The sequence below is a fragment of the Hetaerina americana genome, unplaced genomic scaffold (genome assembly GCF_022747635.1).
Source record: "Hetaerina americana unplaced genomic scaffold, ioHetAmer1.1.p SCAF_63, whole genome shotgun sequence".
In the NCBI taxonomy this organism is placed as follows: Eukaryota; Metazoa; Arthropoda; class Insecta; order Odonata; family Calopterygidae; genus Hetaerina; species Hetaerina americana.
This window is the reverse complement of record NW_027287239.1, coordinates 1,935,188-1,948,485: the sequence shown is the minus strand read 5'-3', so window position 1 is coordinate 1,948,485 and position 13,298 is coordinate 1,935,188. Positions and strand designations below refer to the sequence as shown.

The following is a 13,298-nucleotide window of genomic DNA, read 5'->3' as shown; positions in this document are numbered from 1 at the left end:
GTCAAAATTCCGTGAAGACAATGCCAATTCAAATTCGACCGCCTCATCGGAAGGGAGGCTCGGGGCATTGGCAGGAGTGCGTGCAGGAACGACCAACTCCATGCGTTTCTCGGGAGAAGAATAAATGCGTTTCACGATCAAAAAGGCTCCGGTAGTTTTGACGCCGGGAGGGGGGGGAGGGACAGGATGCACTATGGACAGGGTCGGAGGAGGGAATACCCGCGTGAATCACTCACTCTCCCTCCCCCAACCAGGCATCCGTCCCTTGAAAATGGACACGCGTGGACATCCGGACACGGCCGTTTCTTCTGTGAAGAAGAAAAAAGTTTTCTCGCGATAGGACACCTCTCTGGACGTGCCGGGCGGACGCAGCGACGTCCGCCGACTGCCGAAAGGAGGAACAAAGGGCTGGGGAATGGTAGGGGGGCGGAGGGAGGGGTGCAACAAGAGAGAGAGGGGGAGGGACTCCCGGAGAAACATCGGTCGGCAATGATCGGCTGGGCGTAGTGCGGACGGAGGAGCGTTTAGAGACGGTTTCGAGGACGTGTGGCGTACGTCTCGCCTCCCGTCGCCTCCAGTTTATTTCCCTCGCCCTAGGGAAGGTGCGAGAGTGTATAGTACACCGGCGCCAGGGGTTCTCCTGGGTTTAGACCTCGTTTGCCCGGCGACGCACGCCCCGCTGGACTGCGCGGAGGAGACGATCGGAGATTCTGTGCGGTGAGTGCATGTCATTGTCTTCTTCACCAATTCGCGCCAACTCCGCTTCACTCACGGCGGAGAACGCCATCGGAAACTGTAGTCTTGTGTGTGGCTTATCTTCTGTCGTGCAAGTGTAAACATCAACCCCCTCATTTGAGTTTTTTCCAGTTGAAGTGCATTCTTAATGTGTTGAAAAATGTTTGAATGTCTTCGTACGTGTAATGAAGAGATCTTCGAGCAATTTGCAAAACAATTCCGTTGTGCATAAAATACGGAATACAGGTTGACTGTATCGTCCCATCGTCAAATTGCGGAGTAGTCTCATTTTGGAGGACAAATTGAAGGGCTAGAAAAATATCCTACGTAAATTATATACCAGTTTCCTAATTTTCATGCAGGTTGAGTGTAATTTCAGCCGTAAGGCCGGCTGTAGATGGCAACTCAAAGCACCGAAACATTCGGAGGGCAGCATAGCATATAAATCAATGGTAAATCAACGAAGAAATGACTTAGTCTAACAACAATGAGTTTGTTGGCTATTCGGAAAATGCACCAAATTCTTGAAGCCCGTCCGTATTAAAGCACGTGACATGATATTTAGATATTTTAGTACCCCGTAAACCACCGCTAGGGTGTGTGGCAGGGGGGTGAATACACTTCAGACTAATTTTTACCCGAACATGAAAATAACGCGGTTGGACAATGATATTATAATCCTTTATCGTTCGTGGAAAAAATTACATCTTAAATCTATCTGTTCTACACTTAATCGCTCTAATTCTATTGACGTGACCTCTCCTACCGTAATATGATGGGGTAATAATACATTTTCAACATCATTGCTAAAGAGATATCCTTCCAATTCAAATTTGCTAAGAGCAGATATTATTTCACGTAATTAAAATTGTCTTCTCATTTCCCTAGGCCGAGGAATATTTTATTTCTGATGAACGTATGAATTTTTAAATATATTATTTTCATTGGCGAAAGACTTAATGTTTCCGTGGAGTGCTCTTTGTAGAAAACCTTTATACCTTTTAACTTTGTGTGCTGGCTTAGATCTAGATAATGATATCTTTCTCTCAGATTGTTTTTCTGTCATGGAAGCCGAACATATTATAGTTTGAATACTATGGAGCCAATTATCTTTCTTATCCAAAATTCTCAACCTAGTCAAATAATAGGAGTAATCCTACTCGGAGGATATTTTCATAGTTGGGCTTGAGGCTCATCTCGAAGTAATCCTGAAGGAATATTAAAGTCACACGCTCAGGGTATGGGCAGTCAATCACTCTTGTAATGGCGTGAATTTTCCATTTCCCTTGAAGTTATAGTTATCCCAGGAAATCTTAGCGTTTGATTTCTATATAAGTGGGTTCGAAAAACAAATCAGGATTTGAACCCATGCTTTACCCAGTAGAGTGCCACGCTCCCCATATTCTATCTGAAAGCTATTTTGCTGCGGAAGGAAGGAAATATCTATATTTTAAGTCGCACGTGATGAAACACTGTGTCCACTTAATCTCAAAATCTATTTACCTGGTCCAGTGGGTATTATAGCTCGGGGCTACTGACCGAAGGGTGTCCCGGATTCAAATTCTTACTTCACATCTCCATCTCATGAAGAACGAGTTTCTGTTTTCTGGAACTAGGTGTTCGAAACCAAACGGTGGTACAGGGAAAGGAACTGCCCTCTCCTCCCCCCCCCCCGCGCCCAGACAATGGGCAAATTTCAGCCACCCTTTACTGTTAGTACGGGGCGGGCTCTGTAATTACCTTTCAAAACCAAGTCTTCATGTTGAATACTCAGGTCTGATGGCCTCTGGGTTATTTATTTCCCCACAAATGACAGGCCGTCACATTTATTTGGGGATAAGACCTTGACTAATTGATTATTGAGGTGAATCATGTCCCTGGAAGTGTTTATGAATTTAAATGACTCAATTTATAGAATTTAATGGTAGATTATGAGAAAAACACAAAATTTGCACTTTTCCACAGATTAATCTGTAACGTACAATGCATTTCATGTCATGGAGCCATCTTCAGGTACAAGACAAGATTCAAATTGGGAATGCATCATATTTATATCACATTTCCCCTCTTTCTCCCCGCCTGACTTACTCCTCACTCTTTTCTTCCCCCCCCCTTCCTCAAACGGGTATAAATGTGATGCATTCTCAATTTGAATCTTGTCTTCTGCCTGAAGATTGTTTGATGAACTGAAACGCGTTGCACGTTACAAATAAATCTGCGAAAAAGTGCAAATTTTGTGCTTTTCTCATTATGACGAACTTCCACTACATCTCGCCTGAATCTGTTGAATATGATGGTGGATTAATTTATCGGCCATAAAGAACTACGTGGAATTGTTAACGCTTCAAATTGAACAAATGGTGGGTGCGTAAATCTCCATTTTATTCAGATTGCAATGTTCCTTCTTAACCCATTCGATCCCGGGGCGATATATACTACGTCGGACTCCATTTTTGCAGGGTCAATCGATATTTTGAAAGAAGAATTATTTTAGTTCTGTGGGAGCCAATAAAATGACTCCTCGAATGATATATTTACGGTTGAAAACGTTTGGACACCCACGCTATATCAATGCCACTATTTCTTTTTTTTACAAATCCACCCGACGTATGGCAATTTTATTGTCAACGAGATTACATTTTTTCTGTGCATAAAATATTTAATTTTAGTATTCACGTCTCCGCTAAATTTTTTAACCTTGCACGCTACCCTTAACGTACGCATTGTACTGCCACCTGCCGCCGCGGAACCACCTGTTTGAGGTCTTCCGCTGGCTGCGATGATTTTTTTTCTGTTATCCGGCCGCGGAGGTTACTATCGTCATGAATCTAGGCTGTAATATATTCTTAGGATGTTAATCACTGACTAATTGTTGGAATCAACTGCCGAGTAGTGTTGACCACTTCGTCGCTGATCACGGTCACGGTCAGTGCACACAGGAAGCTGAGGAATTTCGTTATGTGCGAGGTGGTAAGTATTTTAATCGATGGAAATGAATTCAAGGCGGTCTGAAAAATCATAGTATTTTGAGGGATGAACGTGAAATGGAGGTACTACTGGCTCGGAAAATATCAACAACAATCCTAGTGTCATCTAGAGCATAGGACTCGGCAGATTTACTATTCGGGGATGAGATACGTAAATATAAATAGACTTCCGTGCTCATAGATCTGAATGCCTATCCATACTACAGTTGACCAGTGCCAAACGAACTTCCACGCTTCACAATATTCAAGATAACTGGTTAAACGACCTTTTTTCAATGAAATATTATAAATAAATAATTAATTTGTATAGCATGTTGATTCATACTCACTTGACGGTTCAGGTATGGCCTCGATAAAAATTTCAGCCCAAAAACCTTTACATATTATCTGTAATTCACTTTATTCATTACTGCGTTATTCAAAAAGTTCCTTCGGAATGCTTTGAAATGCTTCTATACACCATGATCTGCTTTCCCAATCATAGGCATATATTTCTGTTCCCTGTACTAATAAACTCCTCAAAGGTGTATTCGCGAAGTTAATTAAATTCATAGTAACTTATCTTATTTCCAAGAGTTAATCCAGGTACCGTAATTTCTCTTCTCCAAGCGGAACTCTTTTATCATCAGCTTGATCCTTCTGCATTCCGGGGTTTTCATTATCTCCTTGGGTTTCTCATTATGTCCGTCCTGCATTCATCTCTTTGCTCTGGAGTGAAATCATAAATGATGGGGCAATTTCATTCTAATCATATTTTCTTGTACATCAGACTCCTTTTAAAACAAATTGCTTTAGAATTTAGATCACCGCTACTGACTTATCATTCCGGTGATATGTTTTGATTTTATTCCTGTCGTTTTATTGGGGGGGGGGGAAGTGAATTCAATTTGGGACATGATTCACAGGGATAATCAGACTGCTGCAAAAGTTGACTCTAGTATACGCTCAAAAGCACAAGATTGAACAACTGTAATGCGGTGGTCCCGAGGATTTGAAGGAGTGACACAAATCCCTAAAGCGCTCTTTGTTTTGGTGAGATCTCATCTCGGACGCCCGCCTTTGCGTCCAGTTGCTCCGTGTGCTCACGACCTCTCCTCCGCTTACACATTTCCGTTACGGCTTCGTATTTCGCAACTCTGAGCTCGGTGTCCTCTCTCGCGCAGGGGCGGGGGAAACGATTCGGCGCGAAATGAGGGAAAGAGGCCCGTCATTGAAGGAGTCGACATGTTTGAATCTGGACAATCTGGCGAGGTGTTGACTGTGAAGGTCTCCACGAATCTCGAATTTTTGAAGACGTAGCTAATTAGGATTGTCTTCATTGTAATGTTTAAAAGTTAGGTGGAAAGTCAAAGTTCATACTATGAAGTCTCAATCTCGTCCGGATAAAGTCGCTAAATAACTAGAAAACAAAAAAAAATGAATTAGGATTGATCTACGTCAAGACGTCAAAATTCCGTCAATGTGGGTGGCTCGACAATGCCGAATCCTTTTATTAACAATTCCTCACGTAAAACCCAGTGTGTGTGTATGTATTTACAGCAGCATCAGTGGTCATATGGACAATTTAGCGACACCGTGTGGAACAGTTCTCGGGGGGATTGTATCCGACCAGGCACCTATGCCTTGCATGCACCGTAATATACGAGGCCTGTCCAATAAATACGCGAACTGAGGCCGCCATAAAAAAATATTTTGCAAAATTTACCCTGCATCGATTTTGTCCCCTTCATAATACGAACACTCCATTCGTCGCTATGCACTTATTGCATCTTCGTTTCCTCTGTTTAAAGCACTCGTGGAAGTACTCGGCAGTTAGACTTTCTTAGTTTTCTCGTAGTTTCTTGCTTTATTGTGTCCACATCTTCTCAGTGATGACCCCAATCACATTCTTGAATTTTGGGTATAGGAAGAAGTCGCAGGGGGCGAGATCTGGTGAATAAGGAGGAGGGGTATTGTCATGGTGAAGGATCCATCCATCATGTCCGGTTAAAATAGTATTCACTGTTGATTTTCCTAAATTCAGTTCATCAGCTATCATTCGGACAGTTTTTCGACGATCGGTAAGGACAAGGGACCGCACACGATCAATGTTGTTGTCAACACAGGTGGTTGAAGGTCGTCCCGGCCTTGCATCATCCGTGGCGTCTTGTCGGCCATCTTTAAAACGCTTAATCCACTTGAAAACGGATATCTTCTTCAGAGCATTATCACCGTAAACAGCAATCAACATTTCGGTAATTTCTTGACAACTTTTACCGCACTTCACCAAACAATCTGATGCTGATTCGTTGCTCCGTGATTTCGTCAATTTCCATTTTCGACAAACAGTAAAAACAAGGACAACGGAAACTAACATAGCTGACACCATACGCACAGCTCGACGATCCGCCAAGCATAGACGGCTCATTGGGTCTCAGGCAACTAGCGGGCAGGGCTATAGTCCGCGTCTTGGCCACCAGATTGCACCAGTTCGCGTATGTATTGTACACACTACGTATGTGGGGGTGGGCTACCATGAATCATTAAAGTCTCATCCCGAAAATCAATGAGCACAGTCCAACAGGTCTTCCTAATCATAACGAAACCAATTTCTTCAACCCAAGTTCGGTTTTACTGGAGGAATTTAGGGTCCTGCTATTAAGCCCTTAGGATTGTAAAGTTAACACATTCACCATAGGGTGAAAGGAGTTCCTTTCTTTGGGTCACCTGCGGTTTCCTGCGAAGTTCTCGGACCCATACATTCACACAGGTGAGGTCTATCTGGGGTTTCCCTGAAACAGCCCACTGTTTTGGAACCGGGATCCTGGGGGAGTCACGTCCGGACCCTACCTGATGGGCCACTTAAAATGCAGCCGAATTTCTCCCAAAATGCATCCCTCCCTTCTCCTTGGTGATCCATATATCTTGTCTCGCTCACCTCCCACCTGTGCTTAGTTAGCATTTTCTCCTCCACTTTTCTCTTTTTGTCTCCCCATCCAAATTTTTATCCATCATGCTACTTTTGAATTTGGAGTACTATCCAAGCCATTTTCTATTTCTTATTCATACAATCCGCCAAAATTCGCAAGATTACATGTCATCATCATCATTAGTATTTCAATCCTAAGATTGGTTTACTGTAGCCCTCCATTCTTTCCTATTTAGTGTGAATTCCCTCACCCTCTGATAGCTTTTCTGTTTTACCTCCTTCTTAATTTATTGCCAATTTATTAATAATTGCTCTGTACTTGTCTCCTGGCCTTCCTTGCGGTATCTTCCCTTCAATTGTTCCTTCTATTATGTTTCTAACTAATCCATTGTGCCTCAATGTGTGTCCAATCCATCTAGTTCTCCTTTGCCGCAGAGCTCTTCAGATGGCCCTTTTGCTCCCTTCTATATACTTCATCGTTCCTCACTTTGTCTGTCTATTTGATCTTCAGCATTTTCCTCCAGCACCTAGATTCAAAAGCTTCTATTCTTCGTTGGTCCATGTCTCCGATCCGTACAAAGCCATGCTCCATAAGAACGTTTTGTCGAGCTGCTTCCTTGTTTGTAATCTTATGTTCTTTGAACTCAGAAGCTGCCTCTTCTCAATAAACGCCTTCTTTGCTTGAGCTATTCTTCGCTTGATGTCGGTCGAGCTTCTTCCATCCCTTCCGTCAAGTTATACTGCTCCTCAAGTAGATGAAGGATTCCACTTGTTTCATCCCTCGAATTGTGATTTCTGCATTCAGCTTCTCCCATCCACACTCAAGGATTTTCGTTTTCTTCTTGTTGTTGATGCTCATATTATATTCCCGAAGTACTTGGTCCGTAGTATTGCAGGTCCTCTCGCGACTCTGCTGCTACTGTGATGTCGTCTGCGAACCGCAGCGTGTTAATTTATTCGCCATTAACCTTGACTCCTTTGATGCCCAATTCTCGTGCTTCTTCATGATTACATATAAAAGCTTAGAATCATAAAGATTAACATATTTGTCATTCAGCGACAGTTAAATTTTTAAATATCTCCTCGGTGTCATGGGGGCTTCGCAACAAGTCGGCGGTTGAATATGATTCAACGGTGCGATTCACGGGCTGGCTGTTACGTGTAGGAGGCGCGCAACGAATGTTTTATTTAGTCTACAGTTAAAAAGAAGAAGCACTAATAGTTCTAGCCCTACTATTTCCACTAGTAATATTTATTCTGACCCACTTGAAGATTAAAGTCTTAAAGTAGGTGGCTAGATCGAAATTCATTCAAAATTTTACATTATGATACCTTTTAATTCTATTTTTAACAGCTTGACATCGATAGGCAATGGATTTAAGTAGCCTCCAGGAAATAAATTCTACTCTGTTGTATCTATTAAAAAAAGGAATAAATTACTATACTGCTAGTCCTTAGCTTTCAAATCTATCAGAGCAGGAAATAATTCTTTCGGCCAATGTACCAGTAACTGAGTACGCTCACGCTGTGATCCATGTCTTCTGCTCAACTTTCTTTAACGACCCCCCGATAACATGCGCACTGCGGCGTCAAATTCATTCATTTTTCTTAACAAAGAAGATTTATTTCGGAAACCGGAACTTGTTTACAGGGGAGGTGTTTGCTCCGCCCTCGTGGAAGGCATTCGGATCCCTTTAATGTGAAATTTTGATGATGCGAAAAAACCATTTCAGCCTTTCATTGGGATGTTTCTGTGTACGAGTGGAGCCGTAAACATATCTATTCAGGTAATCCTATAAATTAATACTTAAATTCGGCTCATTTGAATTCACTCTTGGCGTAACTATAAATCTATCTATTGATGTTCCCTAATGCCGTCTGAATTTGGGTTCACTTGAATCGGACAAACCTTTCGAATTGGCGTTCCCAGCTTCGTCGGCTGAATTTCTTCGATGTGGACCTTTGGATCCTTCGCCGCCTGGGTTTATTGCCGCTCGAGGGCTTTTACAAGATATCTTGGGGCGGAGAGGGGAGAGTGAGCGGTAGGTAGAGAGCCCGGAGAGGGGCGCAGAGTCGCGCCTACTCGGTCTCTTTGGACAAGAGAGAAGTATTTGAGCACCTAGTTCGGTGCGGCCCTCCTCCCGCGGGGCGGCGGCGGAGAGAGGGAGGGTGGAACACGCTCGAACTCAGAGTCGGTTACTGTGTTCTTGATAATTATGTCCATATTTTGTAAAAATTAATAATATTACTACCTACCCTGTCCAATAAATACGCGAACTGAGGCTTTAAAACTTTATTTTGCAAAATAAAGTCCACATTCATTTTGTCCCCTTCAAAGTACTCTCCATTTGTTGCTATGCACTTATTCCATCTTCTTTTCCACTGTTTAAAGCACCCTTGGAAGTCCTCGGCAGTTAGGCTTTTTAGTTTTCTCGTCGTGTCTTGCCTTATTGTGTCCACATCTTCCCAGTGATGTCCCCTCATCACATTTTTGCATTTTGGGAATAGGAAAAAGTCGCTGGGGGCGAGATCTAGCGAAACAGCAGGATTATTAATGATATTGATTGAATTGTTTGCCAGGAACTGGCGAACAATCAATGCTGAATGTGGAGGTGCATTGCCATGGCGAAGGATCTATCCAACATCTTCATTTCAGTTCATCAGCTATCATTCGGACAGTTTTATGCCGATAGAGGAGAGTTATATATCGTTAGAGGAGAATGCGACGAGGCAGCTGATGACCATTCCGAAAAAGGACTTCGCAAATTGTTATGAAAAGTGGAAGAGACGCTGTGATGTGTGTAAGGTCCCAAGGGGAGTACTTCGAAGGGGGGGCCTAAGGCCTCATCGTTTTATATACGTGTAGACTATTTTTCTCAAAATATTTCATGGCTGGATACCTACTGATCAGACCTGGTGTATCCTGGTATAATTGAAATACTATATAAAATTCGCCCGTGTGGTAAGTATTAAAAAAAAACAAGACTCCTTTGATAAGCCACTAAACGCCAACTTGAAGAAAGTAGCAGTTGTCAAAAAAATATTTGCATAATGGAAATGAAAAAAAATGATGGAAAATTTCAATTCTCTCTCGGTTACATATACTCGCATGCAGTCCGCAGGGGGAATACGAGGGGCGGTTCAATAAGTACCCGTGTTAGAAATGAAGAAACCATTTTTTCAAAAACTTTTTTTTTTATTTTTCAACATAGTCCCCTTTTAGAAAGATCCACTTCTCCCAACGTTCCGGCCATTTTTTTAACCCCTCCAAAAATTAGGATTTGTCGAACTCTCCAAAATACGCCTCTGTCTCGGCGATAACGTCCTCGTTTGAGCTAAATTTTTTCCCCGCCAGCCATTTATTCATGTTAGGGAATAAGAAAAAGTCGCAGGGAGCCAGATAGGGTGAATACGGGGGGTGCGGCAGCAATTCATAACGTAGTTCATGCAATTTGGCGGCGACAACTCCGGAGGAATGTACTAGTGCGTTACCGTGGTGAAACAGCACCTTCTTTTTCGCCAAATGCGGCCGTGTCTCCTTCAATTTTTTGTCAAAGCGGTCCAATAACTCACTGTAGTATTTCCCAGTGATCGTTCTTCCTTTTTCTAAAAACTCAATGAGGATGGCGCCATTTGCATCCCAAAAAACCGTCGCCATGACCTTTCCGGCCGATCGGACCGGACCATCTTCGCCTTCTTTAGAGCAGATTCACCGGGAGAAATCCATTGGTTTGATTGTTGCTTAGTTTCTGGTGTGTAATGATGAATCCAGGTTCCATCAACAGTGATAACTCGACGCAAAAACACCTTCGGATCTCGCTTAAAGTGCTGCAAACACTGCTTCGAAGTTGACAGCCGGATCGGCCTGTTGTCCACCGTGAGCAATCGCGGCACCCATAGGGCCGACAATTTTTTCATCTCCAACTTATCATGTAAAATATCAATTGCCGTTCCGGTCGACACACCCACAGCCTCTGCTGCTTCGCGCACTTTCGTTTGTCGATTAGCGAGAATCATGGCGTGGACTTTTTGAATGATATTCTCGGTAACCACGTCTGCCGGGCGTCCTGGTCGCTCCTCATCAAAAACAGATGTACGCCCACGTTTAAATTCTTTGAACCAATATCTAACTGTGATCATAGATGGCGAAGTGTCCCCATAAACAGCATCCAACTTTACTTTTATCTCCTCGCATTTCTTCCCATCCAAAAACAAAAAGCGAATTGCTGAACGTTACTGCTCTTTTTCCATCTTAGCGAAAATCACGAAACACGTCTTACTCGAATGGCTGCCAAATCCAAACTAACCTTTAAATCAATCTGAAATTTGTTTCACCTTCGTTTGATAGATGGCAGCACACGATGATAACATAAACTTCCCTCAGGAACGCTCTTTGTTGTCATACACGGGTACTTATTGAACCACCCTTGTACTGAGCTTGAGGAGAGGGCGTAAGTTCCCCACCGGGGGGGGGGGGGGGCAATAGTTTGCCCTGTGCCTCTCGTGGTTACTTAGGAAGATCTGCTACTCGCTAAATACTCACTCTTGTATGAAGTTGGGAAATAATTTCGACGGTAATCGAGCCTGGTCCTCAGATCAATAGCCGATCGCTCTAACCACTAGGCTACCATCCCTCCGTATACTATTCTTATCACTGTAAATTTACAACTCTTAAATGATTTTTTATACTTCGCGAGTATCTTTATCATTTAGCAAGTACTCGATGTAATTCCGAACTCTAAGGGTATGAATAAACGGTAAACTAAACCTCAATTCCCTCAGGAATGCCCTTTGTTGTCAAACACGGAAACTTATTGAACCCCTCTCGTACGTCCCACGCATTTCGGATATATCCCAGAAATTTAACTCCTGACATTTACCATTAGGAAATGCCATTTGTTGGAAAGTTCATAATACCTTTCAGCCCACAGATAGGTGGAATACACCTGTTGAAGTTTTTCTCCCACATCCCTCTAAATGTGCCATATGTAGTTGCCCGTGGGGCCCTTTCTTATTTTTTCCTGGTTTCTTCTAAATTTCTACATATATCCATTAACAATATGACAAAAAAGAAATTTTTTTTCTAGAGCGCTACGCACGGCATGTTTCTCTGTTGCCCTAAATGGTCTCGTTTTTTTCTCCATTTGATATTCAAAATACTATTTTTTCCCAAGTAGTACGTTATAGAAATGAGAATGGGGGAAAGTACTACTACTTATTATTTTGAGAGCAGATCGAGTAATTTTTTCTGGAGTTGATTTACGGGATGCATAAAAAAATGCTGATGCAAAAAGATCACCAAACACTAGAAAAGCCTCTCGGTTCGTGAAAGACTCTTTCTAGGCTTGCACAATTCTCAGTAGACCAAACATATCCGGGGAATCTCTGCAGCCTAACAAAATGCAGTACTACAGGTGTACCTGTAGATAACACTTAACGCATTGATATTTATGAGAGTAAAAAGAAACTTAACATTTCCACCAAAAAGATTTAATATATCACGACCATGGTTTCGATGCTGCGCATCATTATCAGGTGGGTGCTAACACCTGATGATTATGCGCAGCATCGAAACCATGGTCGTGATATATTAAATCTTTTTGGTGGAAGTGTTAAGTTTCTTTTTAATCTCATTATGAAGGAATTCCACAAAGTTAAACCTAAAACTGTTATGTTTATCAAGTGCCTTGATATCTATCAAAAGTGCGATTTACTTGAGTCAATGAGGTAACAAACGCTCGCACTCCGACGGCCGTTGGTTAAGGCTGTAATAATTGGGAGAGATGGAATGTTAAAAAAATGTTCTACGGCTTATTTTCCCTTGCAAAAATGCCGAACGCCAATGGAAACGGAACAATTACCAGGTTTCAACAGATTTATATGCATCATATATCTGCTGCAATTCCATAAGACACCAAAATATGTTCAGAAAATAGAATGACAAAATGAATGTTCTTAATGTCATGCTTAATGGTATCCCAAGTTGGTTCTTCTTTTTTTAGCGATTTTCAGATTGTGATCTAGTGGCGAATTGATAAGTGCTTGGTCAAAATTGTATATATAGCCTACAATAGCTGACTGTTGTTAAGTATTTTATTAGTTTTCCTCTTGACTAGGAATGTTTTAATGTATTTATATACGGGGAAGGTTGAATTAGATATTATCCTTTCAAATGAAATGGAATACAGTACATACAGGCATATGGTCGGTAACATTTTTTTCGCCGTAGGAATGCCCATTTTTTAATACTCTTTAAAATATCAAACATATAGTATTGCAACCAATAATGAAATCGTTTAGACTAATTCCCTAGATTTTTTCTTCGGCCTTGTTTCTATGGTTGATCCTATGGGAGTGAGGTGACAATGAAAGGGATTGACGAATTGAGGAACAGAAGTTGTTGGGTGGACAGAATTCCGTGAAGGACACTTACAAGAAGAAATGATAAACTATTTGGGCACGATCGATGCACCTTAGTTATCTGAAGACCGTATCTGAAGGAAAGTAAAGAGGTGATGAATATGCAGAGAAGGGCTGAGGATGAATTAGCATAAATACAAACTGAAAGGCCTCATCGAATGGAATTGGGAAGAAATGAAGACATTTTTAGGCAAGGCACTAAGATACCTTTGAATGATGCCATAGACTGAAATTAATCACCAATCATA

General features: G+C 42.0%; 1 protein-coding gene across 2 annotated transcripts in view; it reads left to right on the top strand.

Moving 5' to 3' along the window:
- The first annotated feature begins 528 nt into the window (after positions 1–528).
- Positions 529–13,298, top strand: part of LOC139695758 (CLIP domain-containing serine protease B9-like) — a 38,269-nt gene continuing 25,499 nt past the window's right edge. For both annotated transcript variants that reach the window (XM_071594536.1, XM_071594535.1), the window contains exon 1: positions 529–717. The gene's annotated coding sequence lies outside the window, so the exon portion shown is untranslated. The remainder of the gene's footprint in view (positions 718–13,298) is intronic.